The sequence below is a fragment of the Leopardus geoffroyi genome, chromosome B2 (genome assembly GCF_018350155.1).
Source record: "Leopardus geoffroyi isolate Oge1 chromosome B2, O.geoffroyi_Oge1_pat1.0, whole genome shotgun sequence".
Taxonomy (NCBI): domain Eukaryota; kingdom Metazoa; phylum Chordata; class Mammalia; order Carnivora; family Felidae; genus Leopardus; species Leopardus geoffroyi.
The window spans coordinates 47,394,835-47,413,882 of record NC_059332.1 but is presented as its reverse complement, the minus strand read 5'-3'; the positions used below and the strand labels follow the sequence as shown (position 1 = coordinate 47,413,882).

At 38.2% G+C, this 19,048-nt stretch overlaps 1 long non-coding RNA gene and 1 other non-coding gene across 2 annotated transcripts; one reads left to right on the top strand and one right to left on the bottom strand.

Moving 5' to 3' along the window:
- Window positions 1–294: 294 nt before the first annotated feature.
- On the bottom strand, window positions 295–18,070 carry LOC123609732. The gene is made up of 3 exons (XR_006717941.1): window positions 18,060–18,070; window positions 1,918–1,925; window positions 295–452 (listed from the first exon to the last, which is right to left on the bottom strand). It is a non-coding gene; the product is annotated as an uncharacterized LOC123609732 (long non-coding RNA).
- TRNAK-CUU lies at window positions 7,315–7,387 on the top strand. The gene has a single exon. It is a non-coding gene; the product is annotated as a tRNA-Lys (tRNA).
- Window positions 18,071–19,048: the final 978 nt, after the last annotated feature.

Below are 19,048 nucleotides of genomic sequence, written 5' to 3'. Positions count from 1 at the left end.
CAACACCCAGGCCAAAACACACCTAGGATCTAGCATCATTTATTCGATTTTGTGTGTGTGTGTGTGTGTGTGTTTCTAATTTATTAATTTATAATTTTTTTAATTTTAATATTTTTTAATTTTAATTTTTTTACTGCATTAATTCTTTTTCTCCCTTCAAAATGACAAAATGAAGGAATTCACCCCAAATAGAAGAGTAGGAAGAAACAACATCCAGGGATTTAACCAACACAGATACTAGAAAGATGTCTGAAGCAGAATTTAGAATCACAATAATAAGAATACTAGCTGAAGTCGAAAATAGATTAAAATCCATTTCTGTGGAGATAAAAGTAGTAAAAGCTAGTCAGGATGAAATAAAAAATGCTGTGACTGAGCTGCAATTTCAAATGGAGGTCACGGAGGCAAGGATGGATGAGGCAGAACACAGAATCAGTGATACAGAGGACAAACTTGTGGAGAATAATGAAGCAGAAAAAAAGAGGGAGATTAAGGCAAAAGAGCACTATTTAAGAATTAGAGAAATCAGTGACTCATTAAAAAGGAACAACATCAGGGGCGCCTGGGTGGCTCAGTTGGTTAAGCGTCTGACTTCAGCTCAGGTCACGATCTCACGGTCCATGAGTCCGTGAGTTCGAGCCCCGTGTCGGGCTCTGGGCTGATGGCTCAGAGACTGGAGCCTGCTTCCAATTCTGTGTCTCCCTCTCTCTCTGCCCCTCCCCCGTTCATGCTCTGTCTCTCTCTGTCTCAAAAATAAATAAACATTAAAAAAAAATTTAGAAAAAAAAAGGAACAACATCAGAACCATAGGAGTCCCAGAAGAGGAAGAGAGAGAAATAGGGGTAGAAGTGTTATGTGAGCAAATCATAGAAGAAAACTTTCCTAACCCAGGGGAAGACACAGACATCAAAATCCAGGAAGCACAGAGGACTCCCATTAGATTCAACAAAAACCAACCACCAACAAGGTATGTCATAGTCAAATTCACAAAATACCAAGGCAAGGAGAGAATCATGAAAGCAGCAAGGGAAAAAAAGTCCCTAACCTACAAGGGAAGACAGACCAGGTTTGCAGCACACCTATCCACAGAAACTCGGCAGGCCAGAAAGGAGTGGCAGGATATATTCAGTGTGCTGAATCAGAAAAATATGCACCCAAGAGTTCTTTATCCAGCAAGGCTGTCATTCAATATAGAAAGAGAGATGAACACTTTCCCAGACAAACAAAAACTAAAGGAGTTTGTGACCACTAAACCAGCCCTGCAAGAAATTTTAAGGGGGACTCTCTGAGGGGAGAAAAGATGAAAACACATGCGCGTGCACACACATACACAACACACACACACAAAAAAAAAAAAAAAAAAAAGCAACAAAGACTAGAAAGGACCAGAGAATACCACCAGAAACTCCAACTCTACAAGCAATATAATGGCAATAAATTAATATCTTTCAGTACTCACTCTAAATGTCAATGGACTAAATGCTCCAATCAAAAGACATAGGGTAACAGAATGCATAAGAAAACAAGATGCATCTATATGCTGTTTACAAGAGACCCACTTTAGACCTAAAGACACCTTCAGATTGAAAGTAAGGGGATGGAGAACCAACAAAAGAAAGCCAGAGTAGCCACACTTATATCAGACAATCAGGACTTTAAAATAAAGACTGTATCAAGAGATGCAGAAAGGCATTATATCATAATTAAGGGGTCTATCCACCAATAATACCTAATTGTAAACATTTATGCCCAAATGTGGTAGCACTCAAATATATAAATCAATTAATCACAAACATAAAGAAACTCATTGATAGTAATACCTTAATAGTAGGGGACTCAACACCCCACTCACAGCAATGGACAGATCATCTAATCAAAAAATCAACAAGGAAACAATGACTTTGAATGACACTGGACCAGATGGACTTAACAGATATATTCAGAACATTTCATCCTAAACCAGTGGAATATACATTCTTCTCCAGTGCACATGGAATGTTCTCCAGAAAACACCACATACTGGGACACAAATCAGCCCTCAACAAGTACATAATGATAGAGATCATACTGTGAATATTTTCAGACCACAATGCTATGAAACTCGAAATCAACCACAAGAAAAAAATTTTTAAAGTAACAAATACTTGGAGACTAAAGAGCATCCCACTAAAGAATAAATGGGCTAAATAAGAAGTTAAAGATGAAATTAAAAAGTTCATGGAAGCCAATTAAAACCATAACACCACAACCCAAAACCTCTGGGATGCAGCAAAGGCGGTCATAAGAGGAAACTATATAGCAAGCCAGGCCTTCCTAAAGAAGGAAGAAAGATCTCAGATACACAACCTAACCTTACGCCTTAAGGAGCTGGAAAAAGAACAGCCAATGAAACCCATAACCAGCAGAAGACAGGAAATAATAAAGATTAGAGCAGAGATTAATGCTATTGAAACCAAAAGAACAGTAGAACAGATCAATGAAACCAGAAGCTAGTTCTTTGAAAGAATTAACAAAATTGATAAACCACTAGCCAGTTTGATCAAGAAGAAAAAGGAAAGGACCCAAATAAATAAAATCAAGGAATGAAAGAGGAGAGATCACAACCAACACAACAGAAATAAAAACAATAATAAGAGAATATTATGAGCAATTATATGCCAATAGAATGGGTATCTGGAAGAAATGGACAAATTCCTAGAAGCATATACACTACTAAAACTGGAACAGGAAGATAAAGAAAATTTGAACAGACCCATAACCAGTAAGGAAATTGAATTAGTAATCAAAAATCTCCTAAAAAATAAGAGTCCAAGGCCAGATGGCTTTCCAGGGGAATTCTACCAAACATTTAAGGAAGAGTTAACACCTATTCTCTTGAAGCTGTTCCAAAAAATAGAAATGGAAGGAAAACTTCCAAACTCTTACTAGGAAGCCAGCATTACCTTGATTCCAAAACCAGGCAAAGACACACTAAAAAGGAGAACTATAGACTAATTTCCCTGATGAACATGGATGCAAAAATCCTCAACAAGATACTAGCCTACCAGATCCAACAATACACTAAAAGAATTATTCACCACGACCAAGTGGAATTTATACCTGGGATGCAGGGCTGGTTCAATATCCACAAAACAATCAATGTGATTCATCACATCAATAAAAGAAAGGACAAGAACTGTATGATCCTCTCAATAGATGCAGAGAAAGCATTTGACAAAATACAGCATCATTTCTTGATAAAAAAAAAAAACCCTCAAGAAAATAGGGATGGAAGAATTATACCTCAAGATCATAAAAGCCATATATGAAAGACCCAACACTAATATCATCCTCAATGGGGAAAAACTGAGAGCTATCCCCCTAAGGTCAGGAACAAGACAGGGATGTCCACTCTTGCCATTGTTATTCAACATAGTATTGGAAGTCTTAGCCTCTGCAATCAGACAACACAAAGAAATAAAAGGCATCCAAATCGGCCAGGAGGAGGTCAAACTTTTACTCTTCACAGATGACGTGAAACTCTATATGGAAAATCCAAAAGATTCCACCAAAAAACTGCTAGAACTGATTCATGAATTCAGCAAAGTTGCAGGATATAATATCAATGCACAGAAATCAGTTGCATTCCTATACACCAACAATGAAGCAACAAAAGGAGAAATCAAGGAATCAATCCCATTTACAATTGCACCAAAAACCATAAAATATCTAGGAATAAATCTAACCAAAGAGGTGAAAAATATATACTAAAAACTATAGAAAGCTTATGAAGAAATTGAAGAAGACACAAAAAAAATGGAAAAAGATTCCATACTCCTGGATAGAAAGAACAAATATTGTTAAAATGTCAATACTACCCCAAGCAATCTACATATTCAGTGCAATCCCTATCAAAGTAACACCAGCATTCTTCACAGAGCTAGAACAAATAATCCTAAAATTTGTATGGAACCAGAAAAGACCCTGAATAGCCAAAGCAATCTTGAAAAAGAAAACCAAAGCAGGAGGCATCACAATCCCGGACTTCAAGCTATACTACAAAGCTGTAATCATCAAGACAGTATAGTACTGGCACAATAACAGACACTCAGATCAATGGAACAGAATAGAGAACCCAGAAATGGACCCACAAACGTATGGCCAACTCATCTTTGACAAAGAAGAAAAGAATATCCAATGGAATAAAGACAGTCTCTTCAGCAAGTGGTGCTGGGAAAACTGGACAGCGACATGCAGAAGAATAAACCTGGACCACTCTCTTACACCATACATAAAAATAAACTCAAAATGGATGAAAGACCTAAATGTAAGACAGGAAGCCATCATAATCCTCGAGGAGAAAACAGTCAAAAACGTCTTTGATCTTGGCCGCAGCAACTTCTTATTCAACACGTCTCCGGAGGCAAGGGAAACAAAAGCAAAAATGAACTACTGGGACCTCATCAAAATAAAAAGCTTCTGCACAGTGAAGGAAACAATCAGCAAAACTAAAAGGCATCCAACAGAATGGGAGAAGATATTTGCAAATGACGTTATCAGATAAAGGGTTAGTATACAAAATCTATAAAGAACTTATCAAACTCAACACCCAAAAAAAAACAAATAATCCAGTGAAGAAATGGGCAAAAGACATGAATAGACACTTCTCCAAAGAAGATATCCAGATGGCCAATGGACACATGAAAAAATGCTCAACATAACTCATCATCAGGGAAATACAAATCAAAACCACAATGAGATACCACCTCACACCTGTCAGAATGGCTAACATTAACATCTCAGGCAACAACAGAGGTTGGTGAGGATGTGGAGAAAGAGGATCTCTTTTGCATTGCTGGTGGGATTGCAAGCTGGTGCAGCCACTCTGGAAAACGGTCTGGAGGTTCCTCAAAAAATTAAAAATAGAACTACCCTATGACCCAGCAATTGCACTACTAGGTATTTATCCAAGGGATACAGGTATGTTGTTTCAAAAGGACACATGCACCCCAATGTTTACAGCAGCACTATCAATAATAGCCGAAGTATGGAAAGAGCCCAGATGTCCATTGATGGATGAATGAATAATGAAGATGTGTGATATATGTGTACACACACACACACACACACACACTATGGAGTATTACTCAGCAATCAAAAAGAAAGAAATCTTGCCATTTACAACTACATGGATTGAACTAGAGGGTATTATGCTAAGCGAAATTAGTCAGAGAAAGACAAACATCATATGACTTCACTCATGTGAGGACTTTAATACACAGAACAGATGAACATAAGGGAAGGGAAGCAAAAATAATATAAAAACAGGGAGTGGGACAAAACATAAAAGACTCTTAACAATGGAGAACAAACAGAGGGTTACTGGAGGGGTTGTGGGAGGGGGATGGGCTAAATGGGTAAGGGGCAATAAGGAAACTACTCCTGAAATCATTGTTGCACTATATTGCTAACTAATTTGGATGTACATTAAAGAAATAAAATTAATTAAAAAAAAATAAGGCAAAACTCAGAGGGTCTTGAGTATACACAAGTATTTTTTTTAACTCTATAATTTTTATGTGCTTAGAAACAGGGTTATGATGGCCACCAGCCCTTAGCTTATGAGCACTTTCTCCTTGCCTTTCTTCAATGATCTTCTTACAACCGGTAGTTTTATTTTAAAATTCTGAGTTCATGGCCTTTTTTCACAGTAGAATATGTCCTTTTTTATCCATCTTGCCTAGAATTTGGTGAAGCATTTTAATTTGAAGATTTGAGTCTTCTGCTCAGATAAACTTCCTTCTACTACTTAATGTCTTCCTCTTCTCCATCTGTTCTTTTTTTTTTTTTTTTTTTTTTTTTTTTGGTCTAGCACTCCTGTTATTCACACAGAAAGTCCACTGGATGGGGTGCCTGGGTGGGTCAGTTGGTTAAGCATCTGACTGTTGATTTCAGCTCAGGTCATGATCTCATGGTTCAGTGAGATCAAGGCCTGTATTAAGCCCTGCATCGGGCTTCATACTGACAGCACACAGCCTGCTTAGGAGTCTCTCTCTCCCTCTCTCTCTGCCCCTCCTGTCCTCAAAAGTAAATATTTTTTTTAAGTCTATTGGGTCTGTTATCCAAATCTATTATCTTCCCCATTTTTATATCATTGGTTTTAACAGAGATTCTGTGCTCTTTCCATTTGTCTGCTGGTTTGTTTGTTTGCAAATCATCATCCGTTTTTATAGATGCGGCAAAGGAGTGTGTGTGTGTCTGTGTGTGTGTGTGTGTGCATGCTATGCTTAAATATCCTTAATTGTTCTTACAATTTTGTTTATTGGGAAATGGGGTGCATTTTTGTTCAAGATCAAGTTCAAAGTCTAACTTAGCTCTGTCAATATTTAAATAACATTTTTATACCATTTGTATCTCTCCCAGAAAAACACTTCAGATATCAAATAATACTATTTATATTAATTAGCTGATTTGTACTAATTGGCTGATTTTTAAGCTCTACCTAGCTGATTGGTTTCAGGAAGTTTTTGTTATTCTTTGTTCTTATCTAAGTCTGAAAGACTGGTCTATAATTTTTAACTGCAATTTCAGGCAGTTTGGGGAAAGCAGAGATATTTTCAGGCTTCCCAAGCCCTTGTTTCCACAGTCTTTAATTGTCTATTGCATAAGATAGGAGAGCTCTGCTGATCTAAGGGAGGACTTCTACAATAGCTTTATATTGTTAGAAGCCTCTTATTTTGTGTATCTCTTGATTCTCTTCATTCTGTGTTCTGACACCCCTTTGGTTGGCTGTTTATTTTGTTTGTCTATTCCCTGGGGGGGTGAAGTTTCAGTTGCTGAGGTACCTTGGGTAGCAACAGTCTTGAAAATGAAGGGAGGAACAGCAATCTGGCAAAAATACATTAGAGATTTGCCAGATGGTGAACACATACTCCCCCTGATTAGAGCCTGAACAAAGCTTCTTTGTTCCTCAGTCTTTTCAGCAGTCAATGCTTGATGTTCTAGACCAGTGTCAGAAGGAACTCAATGCATCTGCTAAGCATTCCTGCACCTCATGGGGGACCAGCGAGACTGTCATCTCAGGAATGCTCAGTCAGGAAGATAAATTCCCTGGGAGTTCACAAGTCTCTGCAAACCAGTAGTTCTCAAATCCTTACCCCTTGGGTCTCTGCCAACTGCCTCCAAACTTTCATCCAACACAAAGGAGGGAGATTCTCTATCAGCTTTTTTTTTTCTCCAAGGTCTTACATCATCCAGTTAAACATCAGACCTGGTTACTACTCAGCTCAGGACAAGTCCTATAGTTTGGTTAGAGATGTAGGATGAAAGGTGCCTGGCTGGCTGGCTCAGTTGGCAGAGCGTGTGACTCTTGATCTCAGGGTCATGAGTTCAAGCCTCATGTTAGTCAAGGAGCCTACATAAAAAAAAAAGGGGGCCCCTGGGTGGCGCTGACTTTGGCTCAGGTCATGATCTCACGGCTCATGAGTTCAAGCCCCATGTTGGGCTCTGTGCTGACATTTCAGCACCTGGAGCCTGCTTTGGATTCTGTCTCCCTCACTCTTTGACCTTCCACTGCTCATGCTCTGTCGCTCTGTCTCTCTGTGTCTCTGTCTCTCTCAAATATAAATAAACATTTAAGAAGTTTTTTAATTAAAAAAAAAGATGTATGATGAAATCAGGAGGGACACACTCAAGCAACCATCTTCCCACTTAAATAAGGTATAAAGGTGTGATTCCATGTACTTGACAATTTGGTAATGTTACATTTGCCTTTTGAAGATGAAAAAGTAAACTCTTAAGAGCTGATACTTCTCATTTTGTTCTTTATAACCCTCATATCTTGAGAAAGCGCATGTTTAAGTGATGTTTGTTCAGTGGATAAATGAATAAATAATTGAATAAATGAACAAATGAATAAAATCAGTCTCAAAAAAGCAAGGAAATTTTTATTATTTATCCTGTTACTCATTTATTCAGTAATAATTTGTGGAGCAATTGCTATGCTCCAGACTCTATAAATCTGTAAATACAAAGTCATATAAGACAAAGTCCTTGACCTCAAGGGAAAAAAAATATCTATCTATTGCCTAACTATCTATCTATCTATCTATCTATCCATCCATCCATCTATATCAACCAGGAATATAGCTAGTGGATCAGTGATAGACTAAAGTGTGAAGAGAGCTAGAATGGTAGCATACACAGAGTGTCATAAATAAGAGAGAGGAACCTAAATAAAATTCAAGGAAAACTTGCCAGAAAAAAATGCATTAAAAAAGCATACAATTAGGCAAAGAGTGATTTAAGACTCAACTCTATTGAAATAAAGCCAAAACTCTTTCCCCTGGAGAGTACTTTGTTTATGAAATGAAAGATTAGAAGTGTGCTCAATCAATTCTTTCTTCTTCTTTTTGAAGATAGAAGTTATTTGTGTGTGGGGGGAGGGGGGTGTTTACATGTATGTGAGTTGGTGGGATAGGTCAGCTGGAGAGAGTAGCAAATGAGGGGAGTTAACAAACTCATGAACTGTCAGATCTCTCTAACCTATACATTATTTCCTAAATCACCCACTTCTATCTTGTCTACTCCTAAACCTATGTTCTGTCCATTTGGGGGGCACAGAATCCAATCTTTTCTAACTAATAACCTTAGCTCTTATCGTGGTCTTATTTCAATGTGTATTCACCAGAAATCTCTCAGAATAATATCTACCCCAGTGTTGTCCAACCAAAATGAGAGCAGCTATGGGAGCCTCCAACCAGTGCATCTTGTCCTTGTTAACCAGACATAGACAGTTCCTGTAGGAGACCTCATTTGACAATAAGTACTGATCTGCCAGGCCCACTTTTGGACAAAGTCCTTTTTGGGGGAGTGCCCATGAGTAATCCAGGTCTTGAATTTAATTCGTACTTAGTCTTTCACTATTTCAGTATCTTTGGAAAAGTATTTTAGTTTTCTGCATCTCTTTACTCACCTACTAAAAGATATAATACCAACTCTGTGGAGTTATTTTGAGGATGAATAGTGACATTTTGACACTTAGGGGCACTTAAGAAAAATTAGAAGAAAGTTAAATCATCTTAATATTCTTTAAAATTGTTAAGGAATTTACATTAACAGGGGCTTTTACATAAATTATACAATTTTGCTCTTGCAATGGCCCTCTGGGTTAGGTATTATCACTGAGGAAACTGAAATTTTGGCCAAGGGAGCTGACGTTCAAACACAGATCTTGTAACTTCAAATACTGATTTTTTACAAACAACTCCAAATGCTTCCTCTGAAAATTAAGTCATAAAAGCACAGAGAAATGAATGTTTCATGGTGGAATTTCAAGCATTAGTAAAAAGATTGTGGGAGAGATTTTGGCACCACATAGCCAGCAGCTTACCCCAGCATTGAGTGAATTCCATCAGACCTAGGGAAGAGGGTCTTAGACATGAGCATTCTGCCACAGCTGCCTGAATCATGAAGACTGTGGGGATATTTTAACCTCCGGCATCTAGAATTTGTATATAATCCTCCTAAGAACCCATTTATAGCAATTAAAAAAATCAGAATTTATTATCCTTCAAATTTTGTCCATTTCCTGATTTCCATATATGCATTAGATAAAATGATGTATGATGTGGAAGACACTTTTCTGGTCACGAGGGATATCAGTACTTACCTTGAAAAGGAGCCATTCTTGCATTCTCTTTTCTACACATGGTATAATTTCAAGAACCAGAGCAATATTGGTCAGTAAAAATAAATAAAACCCAAACAAATGCCTGATCTGTTCCCCTGGTCAAGTTCACACATCTCTGCTCCAAAGCATTAAGCTAGGCCGAGACTTGCATCTTGCTTAATCGATTTTTTATGAAAACCCATTGAGTGCCTGCAGGTCATGATCTCACCGTTTGTGAGTTTGAGCCCCGAGTTGGGCCAGAGCTGACAGAGTGGAGCCTGCTTGGGATTCTTTCTCTCCATCTCTCTCTGCTTCTTCCCTGTGCACTCACACTTTCTCTCTCTCTCTCTCTCTCTCAAAATAAAAAAATAAAGAAAAAATAATGTAAATTACACACACACACACACACACACACACACACACACACACACACACGGGAGCACCTGGCATGATATCCAGCACTCAGGCAGTTAGTTCTGGAGACAAAAGTTTCAAGTCCCATCTTATTTCTGTCTTTCAGTAATTAAAGCTCCCATCTACTCCAAAGAGTTTGTTTGGATACGAAAGTCAATACGTTTTTAAAAAAAGATTTATTCTTGGGGCACCTGAGTTGCTCAGTTGGTTAAGTACCCTACTTTAGCTCAGGTCATGATCTCACAGCTGGTGGGGCGGGCTCCACGGTGGGCTCTTTGCTGACAATTCAGAGCCTGGAGCCTGCTTAGGATTCTGTGTCTCTGCCTTGTTCTGCCTCGCTCTGCCCCTCCCTGGTGCTCTCTCTCTCAAAAATAAACATTTAAAAAATTAAAAATTAAAAAAAAGATTTATTCTAAAAAGCCTAGCTGATATTTTTGTCAATTTTTCATCAACATAAATCTGAATGTCTGCTTTCTGCACATTTTATTTTATTATCCTCCTGAAATGAAATCTATTAAAGTAGGACCAAATGTCCTCAGAAAATATTTGGATATTTTGCTCTCTACCTCCTTGAAATAAAGAGACTTCTGTAAGTTTTTGAAATATTTTTATTTTGAAACCATCTGAAGCTTTCAGAAAAAGAAGTACAGTACAAAAAACTGTCTTTTCTGGAACCATCTAAGTTTCTGACTTCATTATCCCTGTATAGTTCCTATAAACAAATATTCTCTAAACCAAACTACAACCATCAAAACTAGGGAAATAGCTTTGCCAAATTATGACCATTGTCAGCTTGAGCTCCTGTACCAAAGTACACCAGGCAGCTTAAACAACAGAAGTTTATTTTCTCACAGTTCTGGAAGCAGGAAAGTCCAAGATCGAAGTGTCAGCCTATCTGGTTCCTGGTGAACATTCTCTTCCTGTATTATAGATGTCTGCCTTCTCTCTGTGTCCTCACATGGCTTTTCCTAGGTGTGGGGAGAGAGAGAGAGAGAGAGAGAGAGAGAGAGAGAGAGAGAGATCCCTTTCTCTTCTTTTAGGGTCACCATTCCTATCAGATTAGGACCCTGCCTTTTGACCTCATGTAACCTTAACTATCTGCTAAAAGCTCTATCTCCAAATACAGTCACATTGGGGGTTAGGGCTTCAACATATAAATTTGGTGTCAGGGTTCGGGGGATACACATAGCAACTATCAAATCCTGAACCCTCCCCATTCAAGTTTCACCAAATGTCCTAATGATATCCTTTGTAACAAAAGAATGCAGCTCAGAATCACATTTTGCATTTGTTATTTCTGTCTAATCCCTCTATCTGTAACAGTTCCTCAGTCTGACTTTCATGACCTTGCCGCTTTTGAAAATTATAGGCCATTTTTTTTTGTAGAATGCCCCCAATTCGGGTCTGCCCGAGGTTTCCTAATGGCTAGATTCAAGTTATACAACTTTTATAGCAGTATCACAAAAGTGAACTTACATACACTCATTTCATCCCATCAGGTAGAACTTGTTTTTGAGCTTGCTCTATTGCCAATGATCATGTGATCACTGATGAAGGTGGTACCTCTTTCTCCATTTTAAAGTTTCTTGTTCTTACTTTTGTCACTAATATTGTTTTGTAGGAAAACAATGTGATATGCCCCATTCCTCCTCAATCTTTTAATTTTTATTTATTTATGTCAATAGAGACTCATGAATTCTTATTTTATTCAACTGTTTACATTATAGTTATTACTTGTTGTAATGGTAAAATTGTCCCAGATTTGGCAGGTGGAAGACTACTCGGGCTGGTTCCTATGTCCTTCTGATGTGGTGCTTATCTTGTACTTGTCTGGTTCCAGCTCTTCAACCAGTCTTTTCTCCAAATCCTGGTTCCTTTTAGTGGTACAGAGAGTCCCCAGCTTATGATGGTTTGACTTATGATTTTTCAATTTTATTTTATTTATTAAATTTTTTTTTACATTTATTTATTTTTGATAGGCAGAGAGAGACAGATCACAAGTCGGGGAGGGGCATAGAGAGAAGGAGACACAGAATCCGAAGCAGGCTCCGGGCTCTGAGCTGACAGCACAGAGCCCGTCGCGGGGCTCAAACTCACAAACCGCGAGATCATGACCTGAGCCGAAGTCAGGCGCTCAACCAACAGAGCCACCCAGGCGCCCCTGATTTTTCAATTTTAAATGGTGTGAAAGCAATACACAGTCAGTAGAAACCATACTTTGACTTTGGAATTATGATCTTTCTGGAGCTAGTGATACACAGTCTGATCACCTCTCCTCATACTGGGTAGCTACAGCGCAGCTCCCAGTCAGGTATGCGATCCTGAGGGTGAACGACCAGTTATAACCACTCTCCAATTCTGTCCCCATGCAACTATTCTGTTTTTCACTTTCGATATAGAATTCCACAAGTTACAATGAGATATCGAACATTCTATTATAAAATAGGTTTTGTGTTAGATGATTGTGCCCAACGATAAGGCTACTGTATTTTGAGGACATTTTTGTTTGTTTGTTTTGGACAGAGAAAAAGCGTAAGGGAGAAAGGGGCAGAGAGAAGAGAGAGAGAGAAGTGGGGCTCACCTGGGCCTTGTGTTTTTACCTGAAGTGGGGCTTATGCTCACCTTGATGTGGGACTGGAACTCACCAATTGTGAGATCACAACCTGAGCCAAAGTCAGATGCTTAACAACTGAGCCACCCAGGTGCTCTTGAGCACATTTAAGGCAGGTTAGGCTAAGCTGTGATGTTCAGTAGGTTAAGTGTATTAAGTGCCTTTTTTACCTACAATATTTTCAATTTACAGTGGGTTTATTGGGATGTGATCCCAGTGTAATTGAGGAAGATTTGTAGATTCTGAGATCTGAGAACTAAGTGTGCTCTTTGCTATTGGGGTGTTGCCTCTCCAATGTTCTTTCAGTGGTTGGAGATAGAGAATATCTATTTAAGCGTGTGTATGAATGTGTGCATTTGCACTATAAATGTTTCAATATGTATCTGTATCTATATGCAATGAGTTCTGCTTTAACATTTGTTTCATAATGTGATTTTGTTCCAGTACAACTGAAATATTAAGGAACAATTTGAGCATAGCATAAATTTTGTGTTTGTTTAGACATGATTTCCTTTGCAGGAAATACAAAATGAACACAGAAAACGGCACCCAGTTGAACCAAGCCTTGTCCATAAAACACATGCATGTATACCCACACACACACACACACACACACACACACACACACACACCTAACATCTACCATCTGCTTCAACTTACTTCATGTGCTACAGGCCATACTGGTTGCATCTGGTGTTACAACTTTCTGTCTGATTTCAAATGATTCTCCTTTTACTGCTTCACAATAACTCAGAAGCTGTAATCCTTTTCGCACCCACTTCCACAAGCAAATTTCTGGTCCTTTTTAAGGACCACATATTCAGTATAGTGTTTCTGTATTTCTTAGCCATTTAACATGTGCAACTGTGCTATCATTTTTACTATGTTCCAGTCTTTTTTTTTTTTTTTGAGAGAGAGAGAGAGAGTGAGAAAGAGAGAGAGAGAGCACAAGCATGGGAGGGGAAGAGAGAAAGGGTGAGAAAGAATCCCAAGCAGTCTCCCACTGTCAGCCAGAGCCCAACATGGGGCTCTATCCCATGATCAGAAAGATCATGACCTGAGCCGAGATCAACAGTTGGACATTTAACCGACTGAGCCAACCAGGTGCCCCTCCAATCTATTTTTTTAAAATATATCACTGATGAAGTATTTGCTCCAACCTTATTGTCCCATAAACTCTGTCTTTTCGTTGTCTGATTTTGTATGACATGAAAACTTTTAGGTATGTGCATGTCATACTATAGCAGAATTGACTCTATTCAAGACTGTAAATTCACACAAACATCTCCCATTCCAATCCAACACTCCAGTTTATTCTAACTTTCTTGTCTTCTATTTTGGGAGCCCCTTTCTCTATCAGTGACAAACCTCGTGCCTCTTATCCTTAATATGGGTATTTAATTAATCAGGCCCCAGTACGTAACCAATCTCCCCTCACTACCATTGCCTCACTACCTGTGCAGATGGCCTTACCACCCACACTTCATCATCAGGGTTCTCCTTGCATAGATGCCAACTCACCCTTCGTTAGGTTATGACAACCCGCCCTGGACCACTTGTCCATGTGGTCACTCTCTTCACTTTTCTTGGCTCTTATTCTTCCCCATGAGCATCCCTCTTACATGGACACCTTTCTTATGTTGTACAGGCTCTCCAGCAATATGTGTTTGAACTGTTGAATCACTCTCACCACCAGGTCTGGACATCTACCTTGTTCAGTCCCACCTATAGCTATAGAACTGAATTGTCCATTAAAAGAAGAAATGGAAAGGGGAAGAGGAAGAAAAAGAGTTGATATTTTTGTCAGAAGAATAAAAAATAGTGACCTATCACCCTGCAATAATGTCTTCTGGACTTGCATTACGGAATTAGAGCTATTCCATTTTATTAAAGCCTTTTAATCTTACAGAAGGATCCAGGTATTACATCTGTATCAAGCCAGGACAAATTACTGTCATTCTTCTCCCAAAGTTCTAAAATGGAGCAAAATGGAGGAGGAAGTGATTGCAAAATATCACTGTATAAGCTGCTGCTTCAATACGTGGTGGATGTTTGGTTTGCTATGCATTAAGGACATTTTATTTTATCTTTGATTCCAAATGTGAAGTGACTTTTTAGTTCAGAGTGAGTTTTACATGCCCATGATGATGACATGGAACACAGTCTTACAGAGAAAATGTTGTAGAAAATGTTCCAGTTGTAGGGCCAAATGTTGTCTGTAGAGAAAATGCCCAGACCACACAGCAGTGAGCTGTACTATGGTGTTATTGCTTCCAACCTCCACCAAGAAAACGTGTAAGCAGCACTCAGTTAATAACAGGGAAGTAAAAATATATATAAATGAATTGATGGAAACCTCTCCACTTATTCTTTGAATAAATTCATGGAGAAAATTAAAAATCTCAGGGCAAGGTATCTTAGAGCAAAATACAATTATGTGTAAGATGAGACACTTAGGAGCGAGCCACACAAGTATCTCTAGGATCTGATCTAAGAAGAATCTAGTCCAGCTCAAAACTATTCTGTTAGAAGCACTTTTTAATAATTATAATCAATTCTTTATTAAGCAACAAATGAGAATTTACATCAGATCTCACAATACACCCTTTTGAGTTTATTGGCCATAAGTAAGTAAATTATAAATGTTTTACATTATGATTTGTAGATTCAGTCATTCTCAGCAAGTCTTTTAGATATCTTCAAAATGTCCTGAGTAGATCCTTTTCAGATATCATTATATCACACATAATGTTCAGCTAAAAATGCATGTCTTTGGAGTGGGCAAAATCAGGTGCAATGGCCTTCTCATTGTTCTTAATCAATATACAGTAGAAGTTCTCTTTACTGACATTTATTGTACTCAACTCATGGAATTAAGCAAGCTGTCTAGTCTATTACGGTAATCATATTATTCAAATAATTATGTTACCAGCTTACTTTATAATTGTTTAAATGATCCAATTTTAGCAATTTACCAATATGAAGCCTTTCTAAAACAGCCCAGTTCAATATTCACTCATGTTTAAGTGTACTTAAAGTGAGTGGTAATTTCTATGTTGAATTTATTAAAAGGTACAAAGTTTGAGAGTCCTCAAGAATACCCTCAGATTCAATAATTTGTTAAAAAGACTCACAGAATTTCAGAAAAAGCACTTATGCTCACAGTTGCTGTTTATTACAGCAAAAGGATACAGATTGCAATCAGGCTAGAAAAGAATCATATAGAACAGGTCCAGAAAAATTCCAGACATAAGCTTCCAGTTGCCCTCTCCCAGTGGAGACAACTGAATAGAATGGCAATATGAAGTTCTGCCAACCAGGAAGATATCCAAGCCTTCGTCTCCAGAGTTTTTATGTGGGCTTAGTCACATAGACATGATTGGCCACCCATATGGCTGACCTTATTCTCTACCCTTCCAGAGACTGAGCTGTTACCACATGGCCGAAGACCACACTGTTAGTTAGCATAGGCTGCTTAGGTGGCCGAAAGTCCCTAGGTAAACAAATCAAGCAGGACATTCCAAGAGCTTAGAGGTTACCTCCCAGAAGCTGAGAGCAAAGGCCAGACCTTCAGCAATTATATGTTATCAATTTACTTAATACTTCTTTGAATGATGCAATTTTAGTAATTTGTTTATAGGGAAGCTTTCTGAAATTCGTTGCTCATATTATGCACTTATTCATACAAATGTAATCAGTGAAAGTGTTAATTTCTATGTTGGATATATTAGGAAGACTATAAAAACAAGTTGTTAAAACAACAACAAAACAAATTGCTTTTGCATTAGGCATAACTAAGACCATAGAGAGTGGCAAGCAAACAACACAAAAATCTAGAAAGACTCTTATTTAGATTCCTTGTCAAGTTCCTTTATGTTATTTAAAGAGCCTGAAGCTGAACATCTTAGACTGTGAATTTTTTGGTTAGTTTATGCCAGGAAATAGATAGGAAGTTTTAATCTGCAGACCCCCCAAAAAGCTCTTGGCCTTACCACAAAAGGTTGGGAAATAAATGTATATGTGTGGATCTTTATTGACTAATTGCTTTTTCTGGTTTCAAAGTTTTTTGATAACATGCCAAACATTAGATAACAGGGATTTGATAGTGTGGAATTTCATCTGAGCCCTGTGTTCCTGTAAAAAGCAAACGTTAAAGGATCCTTACCCTTTTATGTTCCAGAAGACAAGAGCTTACTGAAAACAAAACAAAACAAAACAAAGCAAAACTACCATCCCCATAAAACTAGATAAGACTCACAAAGTCCCCTTGTTTACCTATGACAAAACCAGACACAGACCTTCCAAATTCTCTCTCTCTTTTTTTTTTTTTTTTTTTTTTTTTGGTCTCATTAAATTATAACCTGAACTACTTACCCACTGATCAATCAGAACAAAATGCTTGTTAGCCAAACTTGGTTAAACTTCTCTTTTACCTGCAGGGTCCTGAACATTGGTCTGCCTCCAGCTTGAGCCAGCATGCCAACCCTCCTGAGAACAGGCTGGCCTCAGAATATTCTGTGAGCTACTATCCCACCATGCCCTCCTCTCATTCCACATGAAAATATTTTTTTTCTCTCCTTCCTTTATTTCTTTCAAACTTTCTTATTTTTCTTCCTTTTCCTCTTTTTTTTTTTTTAATTTTTTTTTCAATGTTTATTTTATTTTTGGGACAGAGAGAGACAGAGCATGAACGGGGGAGGGGCAGAGACAGGGAGACACAGAATCGGAAACAGGCTCCAGGCTCTGAGCCATCAGCCCAGAGCCCGACGCGGGGCTCGGCCTCACAGACCGCGAGATCGTGACCTGGCTGAAGTCGGACGCTTAACCGACTGCGCCACCCAGGCGCCCCTTCCTTTTCCTCTTTTATTCATTAAGAGGAATCTCTTCCGAGTCACTTCCCAGTTGTCAGCAAAATGCTGCCTCTCCCCGACCCCATCTCACCCTTTCACACTCTGGGAGTCTCTGGGAGACTCTTCTTGAGGAAGCACCCTTAGGCCTAGCCCAACTCTGAGGCACTGAAACAATGTTTTTGGTATGCTTATGCCTTATCCATTCCCAAATCATTTAAAGTGGTAAATAATACTATTTAGATTGACAGATTTGATTAAAAACCTTAAGCTCTACTCAGACAGCCTATTTGTGAAAGTTTTTGTATTTTTGGTTCACATTTTAAACTGAAAGATTCGTTTATTGACTGTAATTACAGACAGTTTTGTGAAAATTTATCTGTTTTTAGGCTTCACCAGCATTTGTTTCCACCAAAAACCTTTAAGCTGTTTATTGTACATCTTGAGATGTTTTCCCTAGACAGGGGAGGATATGATACTGTACTTTATTTTTTTATTTTTTTTTACATTTATTTATTTTCGAGAGACAGAGAGAGACAGAGCACAAGTGGGGGAGGGACAGAGAGAGAGGGAGACACAGAATCCGAAGCAGGCTCCGGTTCCAAGCTGTCAGCACAGAGCCCGATGTGGAGCTCGAACTCACTAACTGTGAGATCATGACCTGAGCCGAAGTTGGATGCTCAACCGACTGAGCCACCCAGGTGCCCCTGATACTGTACTTTATACTAATCCTTAGATGTAAGGATTTTATCAGAACTAAACAAATACATTCAAGGGCCCTAATTCATTAATCAGGTGGCCATCTTTATGAATAACTGGTTACATTTTTCTATATTTACAGATTGTTGGATAGCCCAAACTCCAATTTTATTTGATCTCCAAGAAATAATCTTGGAGAAATTTGATATTCTGGTGTCCAAAAAATGGTCCACAGAAGTGACTTCCTAAATGAAATAGTAAGAGAATCATGCTTACAGTTTTGAATGTAGGGAGAGAGGTGGGTGTGTGGATTAATAATAATAGTACATTTTATAAAGAATCAACCATTTACATAATAACTTTTCATCTATGACTCACCAGAATGGAACAAATTTTGGGGGGTGAAATTGCTCTTATCTTTTGAGTAGGAATTCTGGTAATCTAATGCCCTATGAATATAGAAAGCATGCCCAATCATTAACAAAGGTAGATAAATGGTCAATAAATCAGATTGTTTTCATATATTTATTTTAATTTTGATAAATCCTCTAGATGAATCAGAGAGTTTAAGTAGCTTGCCACAGAAGACAAAATTAAAAGCAGGATCTGAAATCAAATTTACATCTGCTTGGTGCCAAAGGCCATGCTTGTTTTTTCTCATTATGCCGTATGTTATGCATCAAGAGCTGTATAATGTGCTTCTGACCCTCCTTAGGCCCAGAAATTAAATACCATAGTATAATATTGGGGTACATGGTAAACTCTCAGTAATAATAATAATAAACAATCATATTTCAAGTTATCAAAAGTATCTTCCTTGAAGGATGA